The sequence below is a fragment of the Lycium barbarum genome, chromosome 12 (assembly GCF_019175385.1).
Source record: "Lycium barbarum isolate Lr01 chromosome 12, ASM1917538v2, whole genome shotgun sequence".
Taxonomy (NCBI): Eukaryota; Viridiplantae; Streptophyta; class Magnoliopsida; order Solanales; family Solanaceae; genus Lycium; species Lycium barbarum.
The window spans coordinates 94,823,690-94,833,558 of record NC_083348.1 but is presented as its reverse complement, the minus strand read 5'-3'; positions in this window follow the sequence as shown (position 1 = coordinate 94,833,558).

Here is a 9,869-nt window from a genome sequence, read left to right as displayed (position 1 = left end):
ATAATGAAATCATAGGGCATATAGAGCGATAATAGAGTAACATGTACATGTATGTGCCACCCAGGGCAGATGCCATGCATGCTAAGCTGTCTTTAAAAAAAAACATTTCGTGTTCATATATGAAAATATAACATAATATATATTGTCGAGGCGTCGGCAGCCGATCCATTTAACCATGAATGTGTGTAAATATCCCGCGTCCGGGATGATATCAAGTCAAATATAGCTACATGTACCGTGTGTAACCCCGCGTCTATAGCGCTCTGCCCTGCTCCCTTCTTCCCCGTATACATATACATATATACATATATACCATAGCATGCAAGCGAGCCCAAAAAGAAGCTATAACGTTATCGGAGTGACGTAAGGTCGGTAGCCTCCGATTACATTATGAAATCGTCATGGTCGTCAGGTCTCACCTTGAGGGAACAACAATTATAAGGCGAGACTATCCATAAAGGATAACATCATGAGAGAACATAGAACAGGATCATAAGGTATCGTTTCATGTACTTTGGAATCTTTAATCATGGAATCATCATTGTCGTATTCATCATATGAACATTTCCTTCCCTGACATCATCCATGTCATTGTAGAACATACTCATCGTAATTGACAAAAAAACTTACTTTGCCACAGACTTTGTTTTGGGAAAATGCGGGCGTTTGGAAAACTTTTGAGCTATTGGGGAGAAGATCATACCTTAGGGTCAATAGATTAGTTAAACAACTATTGTTTAGTAGTCGGAATAGTAATCTAAAAGTTCCCCTTGATTATAGTACGGAAATAAGCTAAATGGAACAATAGGAGGGAATTTGGGAATAGTGGGCCCACCTCGGGTCAACCGGGGTGGCGTATCCAAATTGCATATAATAAGGTTCATGGAGTCACTTATGAAGGTTTTATCAAAATCCGGTTTTATTTGGCAAGTTATAGAAGTAGGGGCCATTGTTTCAACAAGATATGAAAAATTTAAGTCAATTCTATTGAATGAAAAAGGGTTAATTTCAATCTCGGGTTTCTAGGAATATGATCATCCCCGAAGTTTGTATTCAACCCTATTATGTCTAAGACATGCCGAAGAAGGAAAGTGAGACCTTACATACCTCTTTCCGCTCCTTTGGCTATCCCGAATTCAACTCGCAAATCCGCCAAAATCTACAAATTGGTCAAGTTTACCAAACATGATTAGTGCCTTTAGAATTGAATTCTTAAATGATACTTGGCTACCGAAATTTCGGCAGCACTTCCCCTGTAAACTACTCCATCCTACCAAGTTCAACTTGGCCAATTTCAATCAACAACAATCCGGGAATTCGACCCGGCCAAACTAACAACACAATATCAACGACCATACTAAAAATTTCCATATTCATTCCAAGTTACATTATAACAACTCAATCAATATACTACTTCCTTCAAAACCTTCCAACTCCAATAAGAACATTAACAACATTATAATTCATATACCAACAACACCACACTAACAGCATTATCTTCCATACATTCAAGAACATTATTTTCAATTTACATAATCTCTAAAGCAAGTCTCCAACTACCATGATTTCTCTAAGATCATTAAGCTTTTCATTAGCAATCTAGAATCCACAATCAACACAATTTCACTCCTTAACCATTAAATCCTTATTTTACATCATGGAACTTACCATAACAACAATTACAATACTAAGTAAAATTAATTCACCACACCTTTCCATAACCCACACCATTCGGCCAACACACCCCATATACATATTTTCATGAATTTCCATATTTTCTACACTTTACAACAATAACCAACACACAACATAACACAACACAACACACAACACACACACACGGCTTGACTATGCAAGTCACGGCCACACACATACACACTTCCATCACATAAATTTCATCCATTTTCATACACCACCACATACTTACGCATCCACAACACATAAGAAAAAGTTCAAACCTCACCTTTTTACTTTGAACCTTCACTTGGATTACTATTGAAGACTTGTCAGGCTTTGTATTTTCCTTGCTCCAAAGAACTCTTCACTATGTTAAGAACCCTTCAAGGAATTGTTTAGCTAGAAGAGGTAGATTTTTGACGAAAAATTCCCAAAGTTCTTGTTGCTCTTGTTATGGCCGAAATGGCCTTTGAAGTGTTTCTCCCTCTCTCTTATTCTTCAAGACTCTTGAAATTTCTAGAGAATTATGACAAATAAAGATGACTTAGTCATCTTTTAAATTTGTTCATTAAAGCCCCATGTGGGCTTAAGCCCACTACTAGGTGGATGGCCAAACATGGCCCAATTAGCCAAGCCCATTTTTTTGTGTTTTGCACTTCATGAAAATTTATTTTTTTCCAAATTCCAAATTTACCCTTCGTCTTCCTCCGTATATCCACGAGTCATATTGCAAATTTCCCTTTATGCCCTTGACCTTCCTCATTATTTCCACTTCTAAATTTTTCATAAGCAACTCATATGCCAAACAAAATAAAATATGGCCTTGCTTGTTGTCTTCCCGCAATTGTCTTGAATTATCCGATTGCACAAAATGCGGGATATAACACATAAGTTACACACATAAAGAGGAAGAATGAGGGTGAGTAAAGGATTACAGGTTACACAAATTTAACAAAAAGTTTATGGCTATTTACTGCCACTTACTGCCACAACGTGAATGACATGGTCAAAAGGAAGAAAATGAGACACTAACTGAAAGGAGTAAAAGTGATAAATGGACAAAGGAGTTTCAAATGCATTAAACTCCACATTCTGCCAAGAACTGAACATGGTGGACCATTTCAAAGACACTTTAAAAGGCAACACTTTAATATAATCATTTGTAATATTAAAATGTTAAAAAAAACACTTACAATCTCCCACTCATTTTAATATTAACATAAGAGAGTTTACCAGCTGAAGGTAGATTATTATGCGTAATGAAGGTGTGCTCTGCATTGAACCTCCACTTAGTAAAACAATAATCTTTACTCCAGAGTCGTAGTGGTCTCAGACTTGAACTATGACTGCTTAAGGGAAATAAAGAATTATTGCTCACACATAATAATCAAGGTGTTGACATGAGCTTTAACAGCCAATACATTACGTCCTTGTGCTATCCCGGTTTTTAGGAGTGCTTTTGAGAACGAGTCTAATTCTCATAGAAAGCGGCCTACTTCCACACTCACATAGGTGAAATCTGTCAATGATGCTTCTGTAACTTAACACCCCACTCATATGAGCTACAGAAGTTCATTAAGAGTTTATATACTCAACCTCCACATACTGTTACAGAATAATGCACTCACACCATAGGGAGGGAATAAATAAAATAGTGCACTTTTCTCAACAAGTCATCATATGATTCGTTTTTTCCATTGAACCTGGTTATAGGATCTCTAGTCCCCAGGTTGGGTTTCCTCATATACGACTCATGAATTTATGGGCTTCAATCCCATCCCCTCGATGTGCTCCAGACCTTTTCTCTTGCCAAGACCTTGGTTAGTGGATCTGCAAGATTATCACAAGATTTAACGTAATCAACGTTAATGGTACCATTTGTCAAATATGATCTCACAGTACTGTGTTTTCTCTTTATAGGTCTGGATTTACCGTTATAATGACGGTTTTGAACTCTACCAATTGCAGCGGTGCTATCACAATGAATTAAAATAGGAGGAATTGATTTTTCAAAATAAGCAATTTGAAATAATAAATCTCTTAACCAATTCGCTTCTTCAGTAGCTGAAACTAAAGCAATTAGTTCAGCCTCCATGGTAGAGTTAGCAATAATAGTTTGCTTTTTTGATTTCCAACAAATAGCACCACCTGCCAACGTAAAAATATAACCAGTGGTAGAACAGGAATCACCAGATAAAGTGTTCCAATCTGCATCAGAAAAGCCTTCAAGTACAGCAGGATATTTTTTATAAAACAAGTCATAGGTTTTTGTACCAACTAAATATTTCATAACTCTCGTTATGGCATGCCAATGTTCACTACCTGGCTTGCTTGTAAACCTACTAAGTACTCCAACTGCATATGCAATATCAGGCCTAGTGCAATCAGTCACATATCTCAAACTTCCAATTAAGCTAGCATATTCCTTTTGATTTATCACATTATTTTCACTTTGAACAGGAAACAATTGAACACTTGAATCAAAAGGAGTTACAACATGCTTGCAATCAAGAAAGTTATATTTTTTCAAAATTTTCTCAACATAATGTGACTGGTCAAGGAATATTCCATCACATGTTTTAGTAATTTTTATTCCAAGAATTAAATTTGCCTCACCAAGATCTTTCATGTCAAAATGGCTTCTAAGAATATTTTTAGTTTCACCAATAACATTCATGTTAGAGCCAAAGATCAATAAATCATCAACATAGAGGCAGTCAATAACATGTGAATTATTCCAAGACTTATGATAGATACACTTATCACATTCGTTTGTTTTAAAACCATTTTCAATCATGCAGGAATCAAATTTCTCATGCCATTGCTTTGGTGCTTGTTTCAAGCCATATAGGGATTTAGTAAGTTTACACACTTTGCTTTCTTGGCCTACTTCAATAAAACCTTCGGGTTGTTCCATATAAATTTTCTCATTTAGGTCCTTATTCAAAAAAACAGTTTTTACATCCATTTGGTGAATATGCAAATCAAAAATTGCAGCAATAGCAATTAAAAGCCTTATGGATGTAATTCTAGTTACCGGAGAAAAAGTATCAAAAAATTCTAGGCCTTCTAGTTGTTTAAAACCTTTAGCAACTAGTCTAGCCTTATATTTATCAACAGAGCCATCCGATTTTAACTTTTTTCTAAGGACCCATTTACACCCAATTGTTTTACAACCCGGTGGTAAATCAACTAACTTCCAAGTTTTATTGGAAATAAGTGATTCCATTTCATCATTTACAGTCTCTTTCCAAAAAAATAGCATCATGTGAAGATAAAACTTCTTGTAAATTGAGAGGGTCATCTCCAATATTAAAAACATAAAAATCAGGACCAAAATCTTTTTCTACTCTAGCTCTTTTACTTCTTCTTAACTCAAAATCATCACTTTCTTTATTTTTCAAAACAGAAGTAGAAGAACTAGGTAGTGATAAAATATTTTCGTTAGTCTTATAACCCCCACTATTTTTAGAACCAAATGGAAATTTATTTTCATGAAAAATAGCATCTCCTAATTCTATTATTATATTATCTTCAAGACTAAAAAATCTATAGGTTATACTATTTGAAGCATAACCAAGAAAAGCACAAGTAGTAACTTTTTTACCCAATTTACTTTTTTGGGGATCCATTAGCCTTACATAAGCTATACAACCCCAAACTCTTAGATATCCCAAATTTGGCTTGTGACCTTTCCACAACTCAAATGGTGTTAATTTAGTCTTTTTATGAGGCACACGATTCAACACATAACAAGCAGTTAAAATAGCTTCACCCAAAAAATTTAGAGGTGCACTGGACTCAATAAGCATGACATTTGTCAACTCAACTAAAGTTCTATTTTTTCTCTCTGCTACACCATTAGACGCAGGAGAGTAAGGTGGAGTAGTTTCATGAATTATTCCCAATGATCTAACAAAAGAATTAAACTCATTAGACTCATATTCACGGCCTCTATCACTTCTAATTCTTTTTATTTTTCTACCAAATTGATTTTCAACTTCATGGAGATAAATTTTTAAAATTTTCAAAAGCATCACTTTTATTTTTCATCAAGAAAACATATGTATACTTGGAAAAATCATCAATAAAAGTAATAAAATATCTATTTCCTCCACGAGTTAAAATTCCTCCAAGTTCACAAATATCAGTATGAATTAACTCTAATAATTCAGTTTTTCTTTCAAATGAGGCCTTTTTGTGATTTTGGCTTTACTACAATCTTCACATTTTTCAAAATCCTTTTTAATCATTGGGATTAATCCTAAACTACTCATGATTCCCACATAACGATTATTAATATGACACAAACGAGCATGCCAAAAATTAGTGGAAGAAAGCATGTAAACAGAATTAGTAACTTTATTCATCTCAACATTCAACTTAAACATTCCATCACAAGCATACCCCTTTCCCACAAAAATACCTTTTTTCACTATTACATATTGATCAGACTCAATAATTTGTTTGAAGCCTGCTTTATTAAGAAGAAAACTAGACATCAAATGTTTTCTCATGGAAGGAGTAAAAAGTACATCTTTTAAAGTTAACACCCTTCCTGAGGTAAAGCTCAACTCGACATCTCCCTTTCCAAGCACTTGAGTAGTGTGAGAATCACCAAGCATGATGGTTTTGGGCTCCTCAAATGGAGTATACACTTTGAACCAATCTTTGTCATAGCAGACATGACGGTTTGCACCAGAATCAGCCCACCATCCATCAACATTTTCAACCATATTTATGTCTGTTATCACCGCCACAAGTGGCTCTTCGGTAACGTTCACCTGAGGTGTAGGACCGCGTTTCCGAAACTTGCAAAATCGAGCAATATGCCCACTCTTGCCACAGACAAATCATGGTCCTCCATTTTGTGCTTGGTTGTTACCACCATTATTTTTCTTGGGAGGTCTACCATTATTTTTCTTGAATATTTTCTTCTTAGGCTTCATAGAGGTATTTTTGTTAGTATTAGGAGCAACATTATTTGAAGTAATTAAATTTACCTTATTTGTGACGGGTTGTAAGTTGCTCTCTTCCGTTTGCAAAAGTGCATCTTGGCCTCTTGCCTCTTCCTCCATGCAGATTCGCATAATCAACGTCTCAAGAGAGGTTTCCTTTTGTTTGTGGCGCATAATTTTTTGAAATTCCTTCCATGAAGGTGGAAGTTTATCTATTATGCCACAAACAACAAGGTTATCTCCAATTTTGATCTCCTCGGATCTAAGCTCTCCAACAATCATTATAAAGTCTTGAGCTTGATCTACCACTGATTTATTGTCCACCATTTGAAAACGAAAAAATCTACTAGCAGCATATTTTTTCGCTCCAGTCTCCTCGGTATCATATTTACTCTGCAACGCTTTCCAACTTTTCTTTGCAGTATAAAAATTATCTGATAGACAATTAAGTAAATAATACCGACACTTGTATGAATCTTCATCGTACTTTTCAGTTTTTTCTTGAAGAGAAATAAGTTCTTCATCATTCATGGAAGAGTTGCCTACTTTATTTGGATTCTTCTCAGTTAACACATAAGAAACATTGAGAAGACTTAAGTAGAAAAATACTTTACCCTTCCATCTCTTAAAATGAGTACCGTTGAACCGAAATGGCTTGTTAAGATCTCCTACTTTGACATCCGCCGATTTTTCAATTGTAGCCATTTGAATCTCCTTAAAATTGTTGGTGATATTACAATGAAATTACAATTACAATTGAAAAATAAAAAAACGAAGAAATAAAATTATTTTCGGCTGAGGCGCGGATATCTCGCTCTCTTTAAGGAGATTCAAGCCCACTGCAGCAAATCTACCGGTCCAGCAGTAATCTTTCTGACTTGTCCCCTCCAGGATACAACTACCCGATCACGTCGTACAACTCAACAAACTCTGGACAAGATGTTGAGTCCAAAGCTCCACCAAAAAGAAGAACACCTTCTTTCAACTAATAAACTCTCTTTTTTTCCTCACTTTTTAAGAACTCTCCAAAGTATATATTTTTCTCTACTCCCCACAAGTTAAGGATGACAAACTATTTATAGTTGAAAAATTCATCCTTGAATTAATTTGATATAAATAGGGTAGTAAAGGAGATAGATAAATAGAAAAATTACTATTTAGAGGCTACATAAGTTACACACATAAAGAGGAAGAATGAGGGTGAATAAAGGATTACAGGTTACACAAATTTAACAAAAAGCTTATGGCTGTTTACTGCCACTTACTGCCACAACGTGAATGACATGATCAAAAGGAAGAAAATGAGACACTAACTGAAAGGAGTAAAAGTGATAAATGGACAAAGGAGTTTCAAATGCATTAAACTCCACATTCTGCCAAGAACTGAACATGGTGGACCATTTCAAAGACACTTCAAAAGGCAACACTTTAATATAATCATTGTAATATTAAAATGCTAAAACAAAAACACTTACAAAATCTAAATCAATTCTATCTAAACTCGAGGACTACAAATCTCTTTTTAAAAATATTTAAATCGAATTTTGACACTTCGAATGACATACAGAAGTTTTAGAATGGTCTCCACATCCTCAATTATGTATAAAGCATGTCATCGCTGTAATTCAAAAACATTAAAAAAAAAACACTGAGACATTCACATGATTAAAAAGATGAGTAGGATTTTCTCTTTTTTTTTTTCTTTTTTTTTTTTCATTTAGTATTGGAGATGTCAAAAAGAAATTTTCATAGTAAAAAAGTTTTTTTTTTTATTTTTTTTATTGAAACTATTGATGTGCTTCAATTAAAAAGTATAATGACATAAGGTGAACATACATTTATACGCATATATATGAAAATTTTATATCTTTTATCTTGATTACATGTATAAATATTTTTTAAATTCACTAACTAATTCTCATAACCGTGGGAAGTGCGGTCAAGTTTACTAGTTTAATATATAATTAAAGCGAGATCCATTTTCACAACCTAATTATTTACGTTCAGTGAACAAATAGTAGATATTTGCATACCTCAGGTAGTTTACGTGTTAAAGCTTGTTTGGTTTAATTTGCCTTTTTTTTCCAGACATAAATCCGGTATTTTTTGGAAGATCAAAAAACTCATTTCGATTTAGAACTCAAGAAAAACGTGGTTCCACTTTCGACCATTTTTAGCTCTACTTGTGCTGTTCTTTTGTTGACCTTTTTTTTTTTTTTTTTTTTTGTGTGTGTGTGTGTTTCTGCTTTATTTGTCTTTTGAAAGGCCTAATGCTTTTCAAAATGATACTATTTATTTTAGAGAATAAAGAGGTTTGACAAGCTTTTGGTTGAATAAATAAGTGCTTTTAAATTATAGCATAAATTATTTTTCAGCTTTTAAATAGAAGCTGAAAGAAATAGCTTCTTCCAAAAATAAGTGATCTTCATTTTTAGGATAAGATTATCCATATAAAAAATATATATATTTATTAAATTAAAATCAACAGTAGTTTTTTTCCCCCCGTAATTTGACAATTAAAAGCAATATTTCTTTTTTGAAAATATTGATCAATCACGAGCTGCTAATCAAGGAACTTCCAAAATGATTTAGCCAAACGCAAAGTACTATGTTAGAAGTACTTTTGATAAATACATTTTCCAAAATAAGCTTATTTTGAATTTTTGATATCTTGGCCAAGCAGGTTCTTACTTGTCATGCCATATCCCTTGATTAGGAAGATGTCTAGGTAGCATTATCCAAAAATAAAAAAATTAAAGCAGGTCCTCCCCCACATGACTAATTGAATTATGCCATATAAGAAATTATTTAATTAAGGTTAATTAAACAGATAATACGACATGATTGTTGAATAAAACCTCATTTATCCACGCAGCCTCAAAACTCAGCACAGTTCATGCATGTATTTACAACATATATTAACTCTGATATTGAGAGTCTGGGGCGGAGCTAGCATACGACTCGCAGGTTCGGCCGAACCCAGTAATTTTGGTCTAAAATATGTATTTGTCTTGAAAAATTTATTGAATATGTATAAATTGTTAATTTAGAACCCAATAACTTAATCAAATTATAATTCCGAACCCACAAGTTTCGATTTCTGACTTCGCCTCTGTTGAGAGTATTGACTTAGTAAATCCAGAACCAGAAACAAACTCGTAAGAATAAATTATGATCAGAATTAATCCGGAGTCAAATTCCCTTTATTTCCTTATTGCCGGCGCACCTAAACAA